Raw genomic sequence first — 23,093 nt, forward strand, 5'->3', positions numbered from 1 at the left:
CATAAGACTCGTAAATGAATGGTTTATTATCATTCATATCACTTTTTGAAGGATAAAACTTCTTGTATATGATTATAGACCATTGGTAGTTTCTCTTTGTAAATGGAAGAGAATCTTGAGTTATTTATTCATTTCATTTACACATTTCTAAGATCGAAATTACTTCCTAGTCTAAAGTGGAGTTGTTCAGACAAAGAGGCCCCAAAACATCCCTAATCTAGAAAATCTAGAAAGCAGTAGTTAAAACGCCTCAAAAATTCATTGTTTCAGTGCTAAACTTGGAATACTAAAAGCGAAGTCACCAACATTGGAGCAAGGAATGGAAAATCCATTTACTTTGAAAATGGGGCAAGTAATGACGGGCTATGAAATAGGGTGTGGGATTGGCATCGGTGTTGGCTAGCCTTTAAATTTAGATGTAATTTTTCAATCTACAAATGTATTTTGGCTTGTGTATCTTTTTATTCGACAAATTAGAATGAGGATGCCTTGGAAAATGCAACTATGTTGGGTCTTTAATAATGTACTTGAGTCATTATGTAATGCATTTGTCAGAAGATAAAGAAAAGAATTATTATTATTATTATTATTGTGACTTCTTAAAGTATGGATTTCATGCTTGGGTCATCATGTTTTAGGTCAAAGCCCCCATTGAGGACTTTTAGGATTTATTTTGAGTCTATAAAGTTATTGTACATTTAAAGAGACCCTTCTTGGGATTTTGAATCGTGTAAAAAGGTTAAGTATTGAGTCAAATATGAATTATGTAACCTTCACACCATGTTGGCCTAAGAGAAGCTCAAGTCGGCCTAAGGACCCTATTCGACCTCACAAGAAACCTATAAAAGGAAGCACATCGATTCATTTGGAGCATCATTCTCTCATCAAGTTCGAATTCTCTTATTGCTGGGCAAAAGTGTGAAGTTCTCTTGTAGGTGTGAAGTATGCTACTGGGAAGCCGAAGTGAATGTGAGTTTGGGGAAGTCTAACGAAGTGAATGTGAGTTTGGGGAAGTCTAAGGGTAAAGGAAAAATTGAAAATTGGGTGTCTCTCTCTCTCTGTTTCGTGTTCTATATTGGGAGAATGAAACCTCCTAAGTTTCGTTGTTGACGGAAGTTACTAGTTTCCATGAGTTGTTTCCCTAGTCGAAGTTGTTGGAAAGAGGTCGAAATTCTGGGAGGTTGACTTGGTGTGGAGGGAAGGTCTTCTTTTGTTCTAGGGTGAAGAGTCTCAAAGAATATTATTGAAAGGAAGAATTATCTTGACTGGGTTTTCCCCTCGAGGGGGTTTTGCCCTGGCATGTGCCTACATATGATGTCTATTGTTTTATGTACTTATGTTTTTGGTAATTTCTTGATGAACTAAAGAAAGAAGATATAAATAATTTGAATAATAAGAAACATCACAAGTAATTATTAAGATCAAGAAAATATTTACTGCCTTTCTGATTTTCTAAGAGGACGCATGTTGCACATTGAGCAAAGGCAAATGGCAGGGATGAAAATATTAATTACTTAAAATATGGGTTGTTGTTTCCGTCTGCATTTTGTATATGCTTATATTTCTGTCTATAAATGTTGAGTTATAAATAGGCTACTTCCCTTCTTATTATGTTTAAATTAAATAAATTTACTTTATTTACATTCAAAAATAACTAATAAAATTTTGATATGATTTAGCTTCTTTTCAAACACATTCAAAATAAATAATGAAGTTTTTCTATGATTTAGCTTGTTTTCAAAGACATTCAAAAATAACTAATGAAGTTTTGATATGATTTAGCTTTTTTTCAAACACATAGTAATAGATAAGAGTTGTGTAACAAAAACCAATAGAGCAATGTTACTTGACTCTGGTAGCTGACTGTTTGAGAATATATGTGTGTGTGTGGGGAAACTTAGTTTTATTAATATAAAATCTTTATAAGTAAAGATTTTTAATTATATTAATATGTATATGATTATATAAAGGTTTATAAGTTTTAAAAGTTGTAATGTAGCTTTGATATCATATGTAATGGTCTGGACTTGAAATATAATTAAATATAAAAAATATTTATAAAAATTTAAAACCATTAATCATCAATATAAAGAAATTTCGATTAATTAGTACAAGAATCATGAGTGGTGAGAAATTATCTTTAGAACGAAGAATTAGTTTACATGTAATTTCAAAAACATTTCGTTGATGACACTCCACCCACCCAACTGTAGGCTCACAATATACTCCTCACCCGTTAAATAAAACAATTTGTTCAAAAAATGTAAAGAAAATCATCATCCATTAATCCATGTGCCATCATACAATTTTCTATTTTTATATTTTTTTTCAACTTAATTGTCATTATTTACTCACTCTTATTTAATTATTTTTATTTTTATTAATTTGATATTTTTCATATTTTTGTTTTTGCTACTTTTACTCATTTACTCTCTTTTTATAAAATAGTTCCCTTATTATTTATTATTTCATTTATTTATTAATTGTATTCTCTATTATTATTATTGTTATTTACCATTACAAAAGAATTTTCAATGAATGCTTATATTTTTGCTTAGGATATACTCAATGATATCGGTGCTTTTTTGTTTCATAGTTTTCAGGCCTTTAAGGGATTATTATTGCACAAATTCCAACATGGTAAACCTTGCATTATTATTTCATTTTCTCTTAAAGAAAAAAGGATGGATCATTACAAAATACCAATCATCTTCTAACAAATTTGGATAGGTACAAGCACAACATGCATCACAATAAAACATAACTTTCATAAAGAAAATGTCTTCTCCGGTTGTATATTTATCAATCAACACAAATCAAAATCAATATCAATTTAATAAGAAGCTTTTGGGAATGCAATTACCTTGAGATTCACGCTCGGAAATAATGAACTTAAATAAAATGATTAAACAAGTGTGCCACACCTAAAAGGTGCCCCATAGAGGTTTCCCTCAAAACCCAATCCATTTATTGTGGTAAATAATGTAGAAAGCACATATATCAATTCTAAGAGAGTAGGGAAAAGGAGACATTGTGTTGAGAGAAATAATTGGTTGATGTCTATTTTTTTTCTATTATTTCATCTTGATTGTTCTTGATGGTGGGTGAAGTGCCCACTCAAAATGTTAAATGTTTCAAAATCTCACACACAGCTCATCTCCCAAAAGCTCAAGCATCATGTTGATATTAACTTCAATGTGTGAAAGGGTACTTTTTCATTCAATTAGAACATGTTCATGGGAAATTAGACAAATTTTATTTGTTGAGAATCTAAAGATGTGAAAGAAGCACCATTAATATTAAGATCTACCAAAATACAATGGGAATTTGCATCTACTACCTTCTAGTCCTTGATATCTATAATAATAATACAAGAAAGAATATGATGCTATCTAATTGAACTAAAGATGAATACACTTCTATCAAATATATGTGCTAAGGCTAAACATCGAGTAATGTACTAAATCTATACATATAATTATTTGATTCTAATGCTTTTATATTTAATTAGCGTGTGGCACTCATTTGCTTATGTAGCAACAAACCAAAAGGAGAGACAAAATTAGCCATTTCTCAAAGCTCAAGTTGGATTATCCTCCTAAGTGGGATCTCAACGAATGTTCATATTTTTTCTCGAGATATAATCAATGCCATTGGTACTCCTTTGTTTCATATTTTTTAGGCCTCTAAAGGATCATCATTGCAACAATTCCAACATGGTAGACCTTTTTATCTTAAAGAAAGAAGGATGGATCATTACAAAACACCAATCATCATTTAACAAATTTGGATAGGTATGAGCACATCACACATCACAATCAAAGAAAAAAAAATCCCTATCCATGCAATTATCAATATATTTATCAATCAATACAAATCAAAATAAAATTCAATTAAATAAGAAGCTTTTGGGAATGCAATTACCCTAAGATGTAGTCTTGGAAATAATGAACATTAAAAAAAATGGTTAAACAACCATGCCACACGTAAAAGGTTCCCCATATAGATTTACCTCAAAATCCAAGACACTTATTGAGGGATATAATGTAGAAAGCACATATATCAATTCTAAGATAATAAGTCAAATGAGACGTTTCATTGAGGGATATAATGTAGAAAGCACATATATCAATTCTAAGAGAATAAGGCAAATGAGATGTTTCATTGGGAGGAGGAATTGATTGATGTCCATATTTTTTTCTATTATTTCAACTTTATATTTTCTTGATAGTGGGTGAAGTGCCCACTCAAAATGTTAAATGTTTCAAAATCTCATACACAACTCATCTCCAAAAATCTCAAGCATCATGTTGATATTCACTTCAAAGTGTGAAATGGTACTCATTCAACTAATTAGAACATGTTCATGGGAAATTAGACAAATTTTAGTTTGTTGAGAAACTAAATACTTGAAAGAATCGCCATTTACTATTAAGAGCCACCAAAATCTAATGGGAATTCACATGTACCCTCTATTCTTTGACATCTATAATAACAATACATGTAAGAATTTCATCTTATCCAATTGAACAAAAGATGAATGCATGTATACCAAACAAATGTGTTAAGGCTAAACATCCATGAGTAATGTAATAAATCTATATGTGATATGCATCTTGGGGGGAGGACCCCAAGATCTAAAAAATTGAAATGCCATAAGAAAATGGGAGAACACGCAGTAAACAAAACCACAAAGAAACTTCTTTTTTATTATTAAAACATAGAATAACTGTAAAATCTACATTGTGGTGGACAATTTTTCCTTTTACAAAATGCGACTTGTTATTTATAGTCTTTCTTAGTTACAATACCACAGGTAATTTTCATGGGTGGGTAAATACCATGGGTATATGTCACTTATAATGCCATGGGTAATTACCATGGGTGGATTCCACTTACAATATCATGGGTTAATTCCAGGGTGGATGAATACCACGGATGGATAAATACCATGGATAGAGACCACTTACAATACCATGGGCGGATAAATACCACGGGTGGATGAATACCATGGGTGGATGTCACTTTCCATTTGGATCGTTCCTCCTCCTTTAAGAAGCAATGGTCCCTATTGCGTGAAGTTCCCTCCTGAAAATCCTTTGTTGAATATGAAGAGCCACTGAAGAAAAGGTCTTTGTGTGGTTAACCCATAACCGTGATGAACAAAGATCCGAGGATAGAAATACCTTGTAATGTTTGTGACTAAATGTGATACTGACAATGTGTAGCCTATAAAATGGACTTTGATGAAATTTGGGTTTGTGGATGACCCATAGCCGTGAAAAATGAATATCCGAGGATTGAGATACCCTAGAATGCTTGTGACCAACTGTGATACTAATAGTGTGCAGCCTAGCAAATGGAATTCGATGACAAGGGTTTTGTATGGTTGACCCATAACCTTGGGTTTGTGAATGACCCATAATCATGATGCTTCTCAATTTGCTTGGTAAAAGCATGGTGGCTTGTCTAGTATATTCTCCTATCCAATGAGATGTTGTAAAGGCTTCTTTCACATTAGAGACCTCTTACTGCAACTTTAATGATAACTTATGCTTCATGTGATGAAATGAAATTCTGTCAAAGACCCATTTGAAGTATTGAAGAGATCTCTCTATTGATATAATAAACTTGAACTTTCATCATTGTTGGAGTTAGAAAATGTGTTGACACTAATCATTGGGATTGGGTGAACACTTGTAAATAATGTAAATAGTAAATAATGGAAAATAAAGAGCCATCAGGAGGTGAAGCCCAAGAGTCACTCCCTCGTGTATATAACCAGAAATAATCTTAATGAATAAACGTAATTCATTTGAGGAGTTACCTCCTGGACTAAGATGGTATCAGATCCAGTTCTATTTTTATCTTTCCTGCCCTTGTAACTCCCTTCTACCATTTCTGCAGTCTTCTCCATTTTTGCAACCTGCCCTATTCTTCATTCCTATACTCTACTCTCTGGAACGATGCTCTTTGGAAGCTCCTTTGACTGTTACATTACAACCCATACTAATTGTTTCCTACAGGCATAATGCCCCATACTCCATGATCCTGTGTTTTGTCAGTGTTGCGAGTAGTTCCCACTGCTCGCTTTGTTTTCCTTACTCGTTGTGGGTGCCAATAGTCACTTTGTTTTCCTTACTGTGCCATACATGCCTCGGCCTCCATACACTCTCCCTCCACCAACGTGCTCTGCAACTGCATTCTCAACTCTCGGTCGGCCTATACCCTTGCGCATTATTTTGTTTTCCTTACTCATAGCTCCCACTGCTCATTGTGCCATACAGTTAACACGAACACTGCAACCTTGAATTTTCTTGTCATCCATTGTTGATAGGGCGGAATCTCTTCTAACTCACTTCTACAGGCATACCTCATGGCCATGGTGCATATGCTGCTGCTAAGAAGGTAGAGAATCTCGGTCGTGGCACCACCTAGACTCCTCCCATATGCTGGCAGCTGCTAGCTCATTTCCTTTTCCAGCTGTATGTACCTCATTTCTGTTCCCGGCCAGACGAGGTTATTTCTACGGTTGTAGCTCATTTCTTTTACTGGCCGAGTTGGGATCTTTTTGAGATTACTGCTCATTTTATTCCCCAGAATATCGTAGACACAGTTAGGGAGTCAATTTCCCATTAGGGAATTTCTAGGCTAGTAACTGGATTTCCCTTACAATCTCAGTACTCCCCCCACTTCGAAGTCAACTCCCTGCTTCCTCCCATACGCTGCTCCCTCCCATACTCGACCCCTCCTCCATGTCGCCTCCATACGTTGTCAACTAATAGTTAATACCTCCATTCAACCCTTCCCCATATAATACCCTCCCCTCATACCACCTCCCCCAAGTAATAACTCCCTAAAAATTTTACCTCTATCCTACATATCAGAGTGAATTTTTTTTACAATTTTACACCAGAATTGCCTTTTCTACTACTAGGAGTGAAAACTTTATACATTGGCAGCAGAAGTATTTTTTGTATAGTACACGGATTTTAAAATGCATTCATTGATATCTATTGTGGGAGTGGTTCTCACCGAGAAGGAGAACTATCCTAAGTGGTCTCGGAAGATCAAACACACTCTCATTTTCAATTAGCTATGGAAAGGAGTTTGTGTAGGAGAAGGAGATAATGAACCTGCAAAGCCTATCTTAGACAAGGAATCTACCATTTGGGAAAACAAGAACACCAAGGCCTATGTCTTGACTGCAGCATTTGTAAATGAAAAGGTGAGTTTCCATATTTCACCATTTTCAAATTCTTTTGAAGACTTACAAAAATTGAAGGAACTCTATGACTCACACTTTGTGCTTGAAGTTGTCCAATTGATGATTAAACTGTTCAACCTTGAATTAAAAAATGATGATCCTCTTGCTCTTGCATGAGAAGTAAAATCTATTATGCATGATATCAAATTCACTAATGCTAAACTAGACATTCCTCTCATAGCTTTTGTCAAGGCACTTTATCCCACTTATTCAAATTATCTTGAGTCATTGCAAGCAAATGGAAACCTCAAAGAAATTACCTTTGACTCCCTTGTAAATAAATTTGTTGAGAGAGAGAAATCTTTTTAGAAGAATACAGCGCCTCAGTCTTCTAAAGAAGTTGTGTATCTTGCACATACAGAGAAGAATCATGCCAAAGATTGTTCCAAAGGAAGAGGTGGTCAAAGAGGAAAAGGAAGAAGAAATTTCAGAGGCAAGGGGGGCAGAGGCAGGGGGGTGGACACTCACAAGGAGAAAAGTATGATCTTCATTTTTCATACGTTGCAATATATATGGATCACATGATGCATCCACATGCAAGTTGCCTTGGAACATAATTGAGCAGGAAAGAAATCAACCCAAAGGTAAAACCAGTGACAAAGAGAAAGGTAAAGCACCTGAATTCGCTCACCATGTTGTGGCACATTCTAATATTGGAGTAAATGAAGACTTGTTTAATGCTTCACTTGCTTCTTGGAAAAATGATTGGTTGCTTGATTCAGGAGAAACTTGCCATGTGACTTTTAGAAGATATTTTTTTGAAGAATTTACTGACAGTGATGATGGAGCAGTATATTTTTTAGACAAATCAAAATTCAAGCCATCAGGGCTTCGCACAATCAGGCTCAAATTGCTTGGTCTTCCAGACTTTCTTCTGCGTGATGTTTTATATCTCCCACAGCTGAGGAGAAACTTGTTGTCCTTGGTCCACATCTGCAAACAAGGACACTCCATTCATATGTTTGATGGCAAGGTTGAGGTGAGAAAATCATTAGATCACTCACTTGTCATGACGGGGATAGAAGAAGAAAGAATTCTCAAGCTGCAAGGTACCTTTTCTCATGCACAAAATTTCTCATATAGTTCTCATTATGATGAAGGTACATTTCCATCAAGTCTTTTATGGAATGATATATTTGGACATTTGGACTATGACAACATTCACTTGTTGAAGAAAAATGGTGTTACTAGTTTGCCTACAATTCCCAGGAAACTTAAGCAATGTAATACTTGCATTCTAGGAAAGCATAGAAAACAGTATTTTCGTGATTCACATTCCAAAGCACATAGAAAACTTGAACTCGTTCATTTAGATTTATGTGGTCCAATGCACATTCCTTCTGCAAATATAAATAAATATATGATGACATTTATTTATGACTACACTATTGAAGAACAAATCTGATGCTTTTCAAACATTCAAGAAATTTCATACATGCATTGAAAATGATGTACAATCTCATATTGGCTCTATTCGCACTGATAATGGAAAAGAACACACTTCAAATGAACTTCAAAATTATCTTCGCCAGCATGGGATCAAACATCAAACAATTGTGCCTTATAATCCCCAACAGAACAGAGTAGCTGAAAGATGAATAGGACAATCTTAAATATGGTACGTTCCATGATGTTTTTCAAGAATGTAAAATTGATGTTTTGGCTTATGCAATTCTATGTCTTGTATATGTAAAGAATAGATGTCCATCTAATTCTATTAGAAACAAGACCCCTTATGAAATGTGGTATGGCCACATTCCTTCAGTAAAGCATCTCAAGGTCTTTGGTTCCACCTGTTATGCCTTGATACCAAAGGTACATAGAAACAAACTTGGTCCAAGGAGTTGTAAGTGTATCTTCTTGGGGTATTCAAATACCTCCAAATCATACCATCTCTATGATGAAATTAATAAAAAGTTTGTTGTATCTAGAGATGTAATCTTTCTTGAATCTTCCAAAGATGACAATGTTTTTGAGGGGTAACTTGATCACTTGGATAGATTCGGACATGAAAAATTATTTCAAGAATTTGATAATCAGATTCCACATCTTAAAGGGGGGATTCCTATACTAGATCAATCTATGGAATCCTCTTCTAAAGCAATCTCTCCCCCACATGAAACTCGAACCACTGATGATACTTTGAGTGATGTGATTGACAGAATTGGGAGACTCAATCTTGATTTAGTCCCAACTGAGTCAATAGAGCAGACTGGACCATGTTAGAAAGGTTCCCCAAAGTGGCTGACAAAGACACTTGGAATTGTTCATCCTGATGAGGTTGGAAAGACAAGAACAAGAAATTCAACCAGGCAAAATGGAGGTGATGTAGATGATTCTGATTCACCTGTTAATATGGATGTTTCTTATGATTGTGAATTTAATTTGTCTATAGATTTTGAACCAACTTTCTTTAAAGAAGCCACTTCTCGTGATGAATGGAAATAAGTGATGCAAAAGGAGTATAATGCCTTGATAAATAATGGCACTTGGAAGTTGGTTGATCCTCCATTGGGAACCAAACCAATTGGCTGCAAGTGGGTCTACAAGAACAAGTATAAATCCGGTGGCTCACTTGACAAACACAAAGACAAAATTGTGGCAAAAGGTTTTTCACAGAAGGAAGGGGTCGATTATGAGGAAACTTATTCCCCCACAGCAAAATGGACTACCATCCGGACACTCTTTTCCCTAGCAACTCAGAACGGTTGTAAATTCCATCAAATGGATGTAAAAATTGCTTTTATGTCCCAGCCTAAAAGGATTTGTTGTGAAGGGACATGAACATAAAGTATGCAAACTTGTGAAATCCTAAACTGGATCTAAAAGAGAATGTTTTTATGTCCCAGCCTAAAGGATTTGTTGTGAAGGGACATGAACATAAAGTATGCAAACTTGTGAAATCCTCGTATGGCCTCAAGCAAGCACCGTGAGCCTGGTATGAAAAGTTAACTGAGAATATTCTGAAACTCAACTTTAAACATTATGATCTTAATGATGCAACTTTGTTTGTCAAGAAAGTTGGAAAAATAGTTGTATTTCTTGTGGTATATGTAGATGATCTTTTGATGACAGGGAAAAATGAGAGCTACATTGCATCCATAAAGAAGGAATTGACGAAAAGTTTTAAAATGACTAACTTGGGCTATGTTCACTACTATCTTGGTACTGAAGTAACTCAACATCCGAAGTCTATATTCCTCTCTCAAAAGAAGTACATTGGAGATCTATTGAATATGTTTGGCATGGATGAGTGCAATCCTCTGACTACTCCAAAGGCAAAAAACTTAAATCTCACATCCATTGAAGGAAAAGAATTTTAGGATGAAAAAAATTATAGACAAATTGTAGGAAGTCTCAACTACCTGACTACTACCAGACCAGACATTTCATTTGTTGTTGGAACCCTCTCCAAGTTTATGCAAAATCCTTGTGACAGACATCAGTCTGCTACAAAAAGAGTTCTAAAGTACTTGAAGGGAACCTAAGAATTTGGACTCAAGTATACACAGGTGGGCGACTTCAAATTGATTGGATATGTTGATTCAGACTTTGATGGAGAAAAAGAAACTGGGGTATATACTTCAGGTTATGCTATGAATCTTGGATCAAGAGTTGTTTCCTGGAGATCACACAAACAATCAGTTCCAACAGATTCCACAACAGAGGTAGAATATGTGGTAGCATCTAAGGTAACAAAATAAATTGTGTGGCTCGGGAAAATTTTGGAAGATTTGCAGGTAAAATAAGTAAATTCAACTCCACTCATGATTGAAAACATATCTGCAATAAAGTTATCCAAGAACCCAAAGTTCCATGATCGAACGAAGCACATAAATACAAAATACCATCTGATCCGACATTATGTTGAGGCCAAGATAATCCATCTATGCCATTGTTCCACTAATGAGAAGATTGCAGACATCTTCACCGAAGAGCTTGGAAGAGAAAAGCTTGAAATATTCAAAATGATGCTGAGACTCACCAACATCCCTTTAGATTAAGGGGGGGAATGTTGGAACCTAATCATTGGGATTGGGTGAAAACTTGTAAATAATATAAATAGTGAATAATGGAAAATAAAGAGCCATCAGGAGGTGAAGACAAAGAGTCAGTACCTCATGTATATAACCATGAGTAATCTTAATGAACAAACTCAATTCATTTGAGGAGTTTCCTCCTGGCCTGACAAAATGATTCCAGAAACTCATGGTACATGCAGTTGCATGACGTTCCAAACATGTGGAACTTCAATTGCTCATATCTCTCAAACCAGGAAATGAAATCAAATTCCGTAAAAACCCCATTTGACATAACAGAAAATAATTTCAAATGAATTATTTTTCACCTTCTAAAATACTTTATGGATGTTGTAGAAATTTCATAAAAAAATTTGAATATTGTAGTAAAACTTTGAAACTGAAATATGCTTCAAATCCTCATTCCCATGGAGTCATAACCTTAATATGATACCACTAATAAGGATATTGGGGGGAGGCCCACAATAGGTGGATGAATACCATGGGTGGATTCCACTTACAATACCATGGGTAAATTCCATGGGTGGATGAATACCATGGGTGGATAAATACCATGGGTGAATGAATACCATGGATATAGGCCACCTATAATACCATGGTTGAATGAATACCATAGGTGGATTCCACTTTCCATTTGTATCAATACGTATAATGATTTGATTCTAATGCTCCTATATTTGATTAGCCTATGGCACTCCTTTGATTATGTAGAAACAAACCAAAGGGAGAGACAAAATTATCCCTTTCTTAAAGCTCAAGTTGAATTGTCCTCCTAAGTGGAATCTAAAACAAGTGAGTGATGTTATCCCATACCTTATAATTGGTACCTTACATCCTAACTTGTCTTCAAGTAAAGCATTGCCAAGACCTTAACTTCTAACTTCAATAAAGGACCTTAATTTCCTTGTTATAGGCCATTTTGTCACATTTGGTCAATAGACCTACAAACTGGATCAATCAACATCCATGAACACCTTGTCATCATCCATACACAAAACCCTAAGCACGACTCTCCCAAATCCCTGATTTTATGGGTCTAACTGCTTCATTTCAATGCTTTTAAGGCCCAGTGCACCTTCACCCTTTAGGGACCTACATTCAGCAGTAGGTTGCTCAGTTTTGTACCAGCATTGATCAGTAGCAAGTTATCCCTTATTGGGGGTGCATTGATTCTAGAAATTTAAGAAAATTAAAAAAAATCTTGACGCTTCCTCTTCCAGAAGCTTCCAGGATTTGTTTTAACCATTTACCTTGGATAAGAACTTTGAATCCTATATGATCCTACCTTGGATATTTCACCTCTTTTCCCTTGAACTCATCTTCCCCTCCGAAGTGGATCGTAAGCCTAGATTGGTAAATAGATAAGAATTCCTAAACTACCACGCTCTCCTATAAATCTATAGCCATCTACAACATCAAGGTTGGCTTTTGGAGACTGATCATGCCCTCATGTTTCTACCTTGAACCTAACAGAGTTATCATCTTCATGCATTAGGGTGAAATTAAGGTGTTCTTTGTGACAAGGAAGTACAAATCAACCTGGGGAGATCTCTACAAGATCAGCTACTATTCTTAATTGTAAACTCTTTCCTTTTCATATTAACATAAAGAGTATATTGTTTTCTTATATGTGTTATGTTATGTTTACATTCATATATTTCAATGCTTTGTTGATCCATTGAACGGAGTGATTAGATAATGTTACATAGATGTCGTAGATCTTTGCCTTGTGTTGATTGTATGTGCAAGTTATAATTATAACAATCAGAGCTACGATTGGATATCACAAGTCGAGAGGAGAGAAGTACTTGAGATGGATCCCAAGTAAGCCTCTTTCCATTCTTCAATTTCTCTAGGGCAAACTTTATATTCTTTTCTTTATGTTATTCAATACCAGTCCACTAGGTCTAGCGAAGATACTTTTTTCCACAGTTGTAAATTCTAAATAACAAATTGGTGAATCCACTAGGGGTCATTTCATTCCCTTAGTGGTTTCTTTGTCCCTAGTACGTGTTTCACCTATTAAACATACTTTCATTGCCTCACTGAGTTCTGAATTTACCATAGAAATACCTTTCATTAAGCTTCATTTGATTTATTGTGTTGAAACTTGGTCTTAACTTGATCAGTGCTCCCCCTGGTCTGCTTATAGAGAGTTGCAGTTCTCTTTGGCCTTCTCTGCAACTATGTTGCAGAGAACTTGTAGCCTATCTGCACCTATGCTAACCCCTATTTCATGCAAAAAAATGTCATTTTGTGCTTCGCTCTCTCAATAGCTTTGGTCCAGCTAGTATTCCTTGTGTCTCTGGGTGTGTCCTTGTCTCTGTAAAGCTAATCCCTTGTGTTAAATTGCATGCTTTTGCTTTCATTTTTGCAAAAAAAAATCCCCCTCAATCTTCGGGGGGGTGTAAATTGTGTATGAGTGTTAATCACCTCTGAGTCTCATCACCTTTTTGATAATATTTTGTTTCGTTCTTCTTTCTTCTTGTCAATTTCAGTTTGTATGTATAGATTGATTATTGAATTTGAAAAGTAACTTTTAGATTACAGTTAAATTTTGTGTGGTTTATTTTCATTATCGATCAAGTTGCATTCATATGTTTCTTTACATTTGAAACATTAAAAGAAAAGAAAATAAAAACAATTATTTGCATTACATATAGAGCTTCGATTTTTATTGGAATAAATAATTTTAGGAGATCGATTATTGCATCACTTGTTTGTTGCATTGTTGATTAATTTCTTCTTCCCATACTTAGTTAGGCCTTTCATTTTTAAAAGGAAAATGAAAAGATTTATTTTTATCATATTAGTTGCATTATAGGTGTATTCGGGTGACATCGAGTTTTAAGCCTTGAAATCGAAACATAATTCAAGATAAACTCTAAAATTCACTGAATTAACCTAAGGACAATTTTAAAATTAACGACACGCATAGAGGCATAGGGTAGAGCCATGTTCCAGTGTCTTTAAACATACGAGTTCGTTTTTGTCTAGCTTTTCATTCCAGGGGTGATATCTCATTCGACAGATGTAAGTGTATAGGAACGTTCTCCACGTACCTTCGAGTATATTTCATGTCACTTCACAAATGATAAGTATATGGGAACACTCTCATCAAATGGTTATGCATTAGATAGCACTACTACGGACTGCGCTTTAGGGTACCTACGATTATATTTTAGAAATCCCCACTAGATTTCTATCCCACCATAGGTAATTGTGTCGGTCGCCTTGTACACTATGATACATCGAACACATCATTCAGGGATATTTCATGCGCATACATAAATTCTTGGTATTCTAAGGTTGCATATTATAGCTCACAGTTGCCTGGTAAACCCTTTTTCCTAGTAACCCCTCTTTGTTATATTTTGTGTCTTTAATTTCTGAAATTAATTAATTGACCACAAAATAACATCCTCCCCATGGAATCACTCATTAGTGGATCTTAGATTGAGACTGATGGAAATAGTTCTTGAGTCCACCAATCAAGGAAACCCCTCTGATTGGAATCCTGGTCCTTTTCCTTCTTTAGGAAATATTTTTGCTCCTTATGTTGCAACATTGTCCCTTTGAGGATTTACCATTGGTTTTCCAGTTTGGTTGTTCTCAACCCCTATGGTTTTGAATGTCCAAACTACTTCTCAATCAAGTTCTCCTCCACCTGAAAAATATCAACCTCAAATTGCTCCTAAAGTTGACCATTTTCCTTCTTCGCTTGTTGTTTCTTCATCCAATTCTTCCTCCTCGCCTGGTGAAAGCCTTGATTCTAGTAACCATGAAGCTAAGAAGAAGAAGAAGAAGAAAAGGACAAAGAAGAAGAAGCAAAATAAGTGGGGGGGGAACCAAGCAACCATTTCTACCAATGTAACTAGTATGGACAAACCTTCCAATTGGACCTGAAAAGTGAAATTCCCTTGCAAGTTATGTAAGGGTGATCACCTTCTTAGAGATTTCCCTAGTATTCCACGTGTATTAGAAGTGTGGTCTATAGGCTCACATCAGCCTCTATATATCATGTTGGTGATAAACCATCAACTAATGATCATAAGGTTCACGGAAAGAAGGTTAAATTTAAGTTTCCCTGTAGGTTATGTGAATGGAATCATCCTATTCACCTTTTTCCTTATATGGATGAAGCCTCAAAAGTGTTGGAAAACCTTACAGCTTCTTAGCCTCATCTTTCGGCTGGTTATCGAAATATTTCTCCCAATCCTCCACTAGTTGATGAAGTGATTGTTAAAAATCCATCTTCAGACAATCCCACTCTTTCTAATCGTGAATCCAATGAGTCCTTTCCCAACCAACCAGTGTTTGATAAAATGGTTGAATTGATTCCACTTTCAATTGATCATACATTTCTCGTAAATATTGAACTTCATACCACTCAGACTCTTCTTGTTTATTCATATTCCAATGAATAGGGGGGAAATTATCTCGTTCCACAATATCAGGGAGTAGTTCTCCCATTACCATTGCACAAAGGGGTAGTTCTCCCATTCCCACGACAACCCCTCCAAGTAGTATGGTCACTTCCTTTGATTGGAGTCAATTTTCAAGATATCGTCTTCCTCCTTATGTTCCCTTCTAGATCATAGTACATGCTTATAATTTTCCCGTACCTAGCACAATCATAGATGAAGGTACATATTTTAGTATTTTGTCCTCAACTACTGGGTAAGCTTTAGGTTCTTCGCAACTTGTGTTCGTTACCCAGAATTTGTTGGCTTTTAACAAAGGAACCAGTCAACCATTCGGGATCCTTCCTCAATTTCCTATTACTTTGGGAGGAAATATTGTCTATAAAAATTTGATGGTAGTCCAAGGCCCTTTAGATTTTAATTTACTCCTTGGGCATGACTATGTTTATGACATGGTATCTCTTGTCTCTTCACTCTTTTGTGTGATGTGTGTCCTGCATGAAGGAAGAATGGTGACATTGACCAGATTTCATTAATTGGTCCTAATTTGACTCCCAATCAACCAGCTTCCCTAAATGGTTTGTATATGCAAGTGGTATCTGCCTCGCCACAGTTTAATTATGTGTCAACATGTTCCATGCCCACATCTACTTATGATCTAGTAGGTTATGTAGTGCATCATGTACTAGAATCACTGACGCATGCTCTTTCCATTAGATCCTTTGATATGTATCCATTTCATAACAATGTTCTCCCATCTAATGATAACCTCTTGGAGGCCATGGAATTATGTAGGTCATGAAACAAGGTGTCGGAGCATAGTTCATTTTCTTGTGTCAAGCTCGTTAAAAAATGAAACAAGGTTCCCTAAGAAGAGTTCATTTTCTTGTGTCAAGCTCATTAAAAAATGAAACAAGTTGCTATGGTCATAGTTCTTTTTTTGTGTCAAGCTCGTTACAAAACGAAACAAATCCCCTTCCAATTCAAGTCTTTGATTAGATCTTGTAAATTCCCAGTTGAGTCTTTCACTTGATATCGTAAATGAACCTTCATTCCATCCTATTGTTAGTAACCAATAGCCTACTTAGGTGAATTAAATGAAGCTTAGGGGGGATATGCCTAGAATTGAGTCATTATGATAGAGGCATGCAAACTTATTTCAAGCATAGTTTTTCTCCATTTCAAGCTTGTGTAAAAATGAAACCAATATCAAGCATAGTTTCCCATGTTTCAAGCTTGTGTAAAAATAAAACCATTCTCAACTTATTCTTGTGATTTCCATTTTTATCATCTGATTATCCCATATGAGCCTTGGTTTTCTCATTCCATATTCACCATCTGCTTGGTTGATCATGGGCTTTCACTTGGTTGTTTTACCCTCTCCTAAGGAACCATTGCGATGAATGGTATTATTTGCCAACCTCTTGACTTCTACGTGTTTTGAGTAGTTCCATCATGATAGGAACCAGTTGCTACCCTTTATACAACTCGTTCCTACAGGAGGAGTCCTCTTTTAGCTCTTTTTAGACTCCAAAATTATGAAAATACTGTCAATCACTTGTCTTTTTGAACTCGTTAAAGTAAATGAAAATTCAAGTAATTTATATAAATTTAACCCTTTTCTGGACTGACATAGACTATCTATGAAAAAGGAATACCTTAGTCGAACATGGCTAAGAGGTTCTCCTGAGTATTGTTTTATGCCTTTTTCTAACTCAAGAGACTATTTACAAAAAGAAACCTTTGGAGTTTTCTTTTTCACCTCTTTTTCAAACTCTCTAAATATGAAAAAGGAGTCGAGTTATACCTTCACTGGACTTGTAAAAGCATTAAGCAGCAATGGACTCGTTGATCATGATGGGACTTAACCACTCCTTCTCAGGGTTCTTTAAAGATACTCGGAGGGATTCATCCGAAGGATGAACTTACAAATCAAGCACATGTTATCCTCCTCAAGCTTGTTAAAAAATAAAGAGGTACTAACTAGAAATGGTTGGGGAAGTTTGGGAAAACAGGGTAGTCCACTTATTATTGGCAATGATTCACTCTTGAACATGACACTCTTCCACTTCAGCTTTGTGGTTGTTGGGTTGGGAAATATACTTGTATTTTGGTTCGTCACACCAAATCAAAGCCTTCATTTTTGGTTTTGGGCCAATATTTCCAACTCCATTCAGTGTTGCCAATGTGTTCAAGAGAAGTCATTCAATTGATATTTTATACAAAAATCGTAAGCCTTCATTCCATGTATGTCATTCCTGAACCAGTTCCACATCAAAACATTCTATCTAAAATCATGATACATGTTTCGTGTCATTGATGTGGGATACATCAAGAACCTCTTGCGACAAGTCGCTTCCTATTGACATTAGCTCATTATCCAGTAAGTTGACTTAGAAACTCTTCCTTTGGTACTTTAGGGCTTGCATACATCAATGGAAAGCTTCCTCGCTCCCGGCGACAGGTTTACATCATTGACCTTTGACCGATAGATTATGTGTGGTGTTCGACTTCAACTCATTCATTCACATCATAGGGATTGTACTATTACACCTTGAGAGCCATTAACATCAGCAGTGGTTTCTCTCACATTTGTTAATGGCTTACATCACTGGTTGGTAATCAGATGGTGTATGGCATGTTTAACTCCAACTGCTTTATTCACATGGTTAGTGTTGGCTTATTGGGGCCTGACCCAGGTTCATAAATGTTTAGCCAAACAAATCCCAAAACTATCGGCCCTTTCGGAAATAGTCTACGTAGCACGGACTGAGATCTCACCCGAGGTAGTATGGGAGGGCACTGGAACCAGGTTTCCGCACCTTAGGGATGTCTTGATGAGGTCTAGAAGGTTCGCGAATGGATCCCTCGCATTGTGCTTACTTCCCCATAGTCGTCTATTCAAAGCAACTACCATCGCGCAGATGAGAGGATGAGCATGAATTCTCTTTACTGTGCTTAGTATTATTATAGATCTTGAATTAATTTAAGTAGGCACAATACTTTCAGTTACCATTTAGCATAAACAGACAGGCGCACAATCATGAACAGTAAACAGATGTATATACCAAAATAGAGCAAAAGATATGCGATATTCCAAAACCAACTTATCTTTATTACTACTTTTCCAGTTACAATCCACTTCCTAGCATGTGCACACAGCTGCAGGGGTCTGCGCACACAGCTGTGGACTCTACTAGGCCTCTACACACATAGCTGCATAGCCTCTTCTACTACTACAACCCGCGACTTGAACTTATAGACTCAGAGTGAATATCGCAGTCAACAACCCATAACACTTTTGATCTAATCTTCCTTAACTGCCTTCTACACCTAGACCCTTGCTCTATTTATACATTCCCATGGTCTGCGAACCATGGGCAGGCCGACACTTTCTAGACTAAATTATCATATTTTAGGGCGGACTACCCTTGAACTTGACTCATTACAATTCGCGCTTTGCACACTTCGCAGAGCCTTTACAACACCAATACCCAAATTTGTAGGCTTTAAGCCCCAAAACCGTTACGCGGGGCTCCGCTGCCCAACAGTTAGACTCATACATTCGACGATCGAGTGAACAAGATAGAAGACTCCGGATCTAGTTCCATCCATCTAGGTTTCGCTTTCAGGATGATTGTCTGTATATTACAAAGCATGATGGTTATGATCATACAGACAGTCATTCGATCATGGATCCACACTTTTTCATCAGTGAACACAACTTCTTTATCATTGTACATGTAATGTTAACTTATGTTTTCAGTATGGGTATGCCTCCATCAGCGAAGATGTCATGATGAACTGTAATGTAACAAATGATGGTCTTGAATAGTTGTTCTTGATCCGAACTTGTCACAAGGTAAAGAACTTCATTCATCACCCATTTTTCTGACTTTGCACTTTAGGAGGAAATCTGTTATATTCCATTTTTTTGAATCTGGTCAATAGGCCTACAAATTGTATCAATCTGCATCCATGAACACCTTGTCAGCATCCCTACACAAATCCCTGAGTGTGAGTCTCCCAAATCCCTAAGTTTCTGGGTCTGATTGCTTCATTTCAATGCTTTTAAGGCCTAGTGCACCTTGGCCCTTTAGGAACCTGTGTTCAACAGCAGGTTTCTCAGTTTTGTGCTTGCACTGCTTAGCAGCAGGTTGTCCCTTGTTAGGGGTGTGCTAATTCATTAAATTCAAGAAAATTAAAAATAATCCTGAAGCTTTTTCTTCCATTCTTCCAGGAGTTGTTTCAACCATTTACCTTGGATAAAAAATTCGAATCCTATCCTATCCTACCTTGGAAATTTCACCTCTTATCCCTTGAGCTCATCTTCCACTCAATGGATCTCAAACCTATATTGGTAAATGGATAATAATTCCTAAACTACCAAACTCTCCTATAAATCTACAACCATATAACACATCAGCGTTGGCTTTTGGAGACTGATCATGCCCTCGTGTTGTTGCCTTGAACCTAAGAGATATATCATCTTCATGCATTATCATGGTGTTGTCGCTAAATCTTGCAGCATGCAGCACAAGTGCAACGGGAGGCAAGGAAATCTCCCTATAGATAGCCTCTAGGTTGATTGTAGACCAGTGCCTAGGACATCTTAAATAGAGGAGTGCTTGTAAGGTTATATGTGAGGGGGTTGCAGCACTCCAATTGTCACGTAAAACAAAAAGGAAATAGGAAGGGTTTGGTTCAATAAGCCTTCAATGAGATAAATTCAGGCCAACTCATGGATCCAAATGCTGGGGGAATATTTGGGAAATCTCAAAGAGAAATGACTTCTCCTTCTGGTGGCCGACACATGGAAATGAGATAGCTTGAACTGAATTTGAAGTGGTGAAGGAGAGGGGGAGGAGAAGGAAGAAATTAGGTGCAGAGGGTTGTGACAACAGAATCTTCAGCCACTAATTTCCAGCAGAAAGTGGAATTTGATGGATAGGGTTGTAAGCAACACAGAATCCTAAACCATGATTTTCCGATGAAATGATAGAAATAGAGGGAGTTGATTTTACAGTTCCAGGCATGCATAGTAATGGGTAGCAATCTTTGTTCAACAAGTGAAGTAAGTCTAAGCCACCAAAGGTATTCTAATCTACTCATGAACATAAGTAAATCTGAAGAATTATAGGTACTACATGCATATAAATAACAGAAGTAATTATGTGGTCATGCACAGGTACTCTCTTCTCTTTAGCAGTGAAGACAAATCCATTTGTCAGCAAGAAACATAGCAACTGTCTTAATACTATTTCAGAGAAGAGATACACGGTGAAATGAGGTTACATAAGGGAAAACTTACTACACATTAATCATGTTAGGAATCAACAGGAAAATACCATTTAACTCCAAGGGTCCAATAACCATCCCATACACTCAGTAATGATATCAGTGAAACCCCCATGAACAAGTAAATTAGAACCAAAATGGCATCACAGATTTCAGCCCTCCCGGGTGAGAAATTTTGGAGCCCATGTTATAGATTCCATCCCCATATTTATATGAAGAGGGGGGGAGCTTTGAGTTACAATCAAAATATCTAAACCTGAGCCCCAACTGTCATGCTAGACTAGTTGTCTTGGCTCTGTAATGATCTTATATCACCTACCTAAATATTACAACAGGGATCAAATCCCTTTCTTGGAAAAATTGCATAAATAAATGCATAGATAAAGAAAATCAAGAGAGGAAAGAGGAGGTGTCCCCTTGCTGCTTCAGTGAAGGCCTTGGATAGAGCCACGTCCTTGCTGTTGTTATCACAAAACCAGTACTGAGGGCTGCAACTAAGCATGGTCTCATGTAACTATTTCAACCTATCTTTAGACCAAAGATTAGCCTCTTTGATCAGAGAGGGATCTCTCAAAACTCTTGATAAAATCCTTCACACACTAGATGGCTAACTCTTTATTTACTTATGAAAACATAACTGGTTGGAAACACACCAAAAGATATCTCATTGGGCTATGGAGTCTATAATATCAAGTAGACAAGAAAAACACAGTGATCTCATAGAAATCAAGGCTCTTAGCATTACAAGTCAAACATATTCCACCACACATAGCTTGTTGTATACACAGGAAGTCAGAGCATATAATTATGAATTCTGAGTGATTGCATACAACAAAACCATAAAATAACATAAGGTATAACACATCATCACTTCATTTGACCATGACAATCCTTCGAGAATCTTGAGAAGAGAATAACTCTGTTTTACTATTACTGTCAAAAAAGGTCTTACAGTGGCCCAAAACAACACACTTTTTCTATTAAGTATCCAACCTTTTTTACATCTAAGTTATTCCTATATATAGCCTATCAAAACACTGCTATACGAGACTCCTCATCAAGCATGAAGGGAGCTCGGGCTTTTGACATAAATGACCTTAACAATAACATAAACAAACTAATTGATTACAAGAGATATGATGCTACGAAAACAGAGGATTCCATCATATTGGCACTTTAAGTCTTCTTCCTAGTATACCCTGCTGTGTCCTTGGAGCTTGCCACCTGTAGTATTGCAATAATAACCATATCCAAACTTAAAACAGATTCAATGTATATACAGCTCCGGATACTTGATGCATAGATGATTCAACAACCGAAAAGAAAATGAAGCCTATATTCTTGGTTGCTGCCTCCCCTCGGTGTTCATATATTAATGATCCATCTTTAAGCCATTTAAACCTTGGATAGTCCCGTGTGACTGAAGAGAACTCATGACCCAGCCATCCCACAACTGGACAAGTGTATCATTTAACACCTCAGCAGCTCTATCCAAACCCTAAAATTTCGGAGATAAAGTGACTTTTAGGCAAAAGACAAAACTTCGGCTTTTCTTTGAATATTTACACCTGGCCTCCTTTTCAAAATATCTGACTGATTTTATATAATCTCCATGCTGATATTAAACCATCTCTTTAAATATATGCTGACCTCGGCATTCCAACTCAAGCTTTAAACCTAACCAGTCATCTACAGCAGTTTCGTAGCGCGCTACGAAACTGCTGTAGGTCATCAAAATTAAATATATGAACCTCAAAACAGCAATATTTCAAATCTATGATTCCTTTAGTCATTCCATACAGGTGTGAAGACACAAAAAAGTCTCAAAAACTTTTAAAAAGACAATGGCCCAAAATATATCAAAATTTGAGAAAACACATTCCTCCTTGAATCATTTAGCTAGCTTTTCTAGCTTTTCTTTCAGGCTGATGACTTCCTCCTTCAACTTCTTGTTCTCTGCTCTTAGACTTGCATTCATTTGTTTCATAGTTTTTGCCTGTTTTAGAGCTGGTACTGTCCATACATAGGCGTCAGATACCGAACTAGCTTGACTGATCAAACTTG

Source organism: Pinus tabuliformis, chromosome 6 (genome assembly GCF_031772625.1).
Source record: "Pinus tabuliformis cultivar Carrire ecotype Pingquan chromosome 6, CPIR1, whole genome shotgun sequence".
Classification (NCBI taxonomy): domain Eukaryota; kingdom Viridiplantae; phylum Streptophyta; class Pinopsida; order Pinales; family Pinaceae; genus Pinus; species Pinus tabuliformis.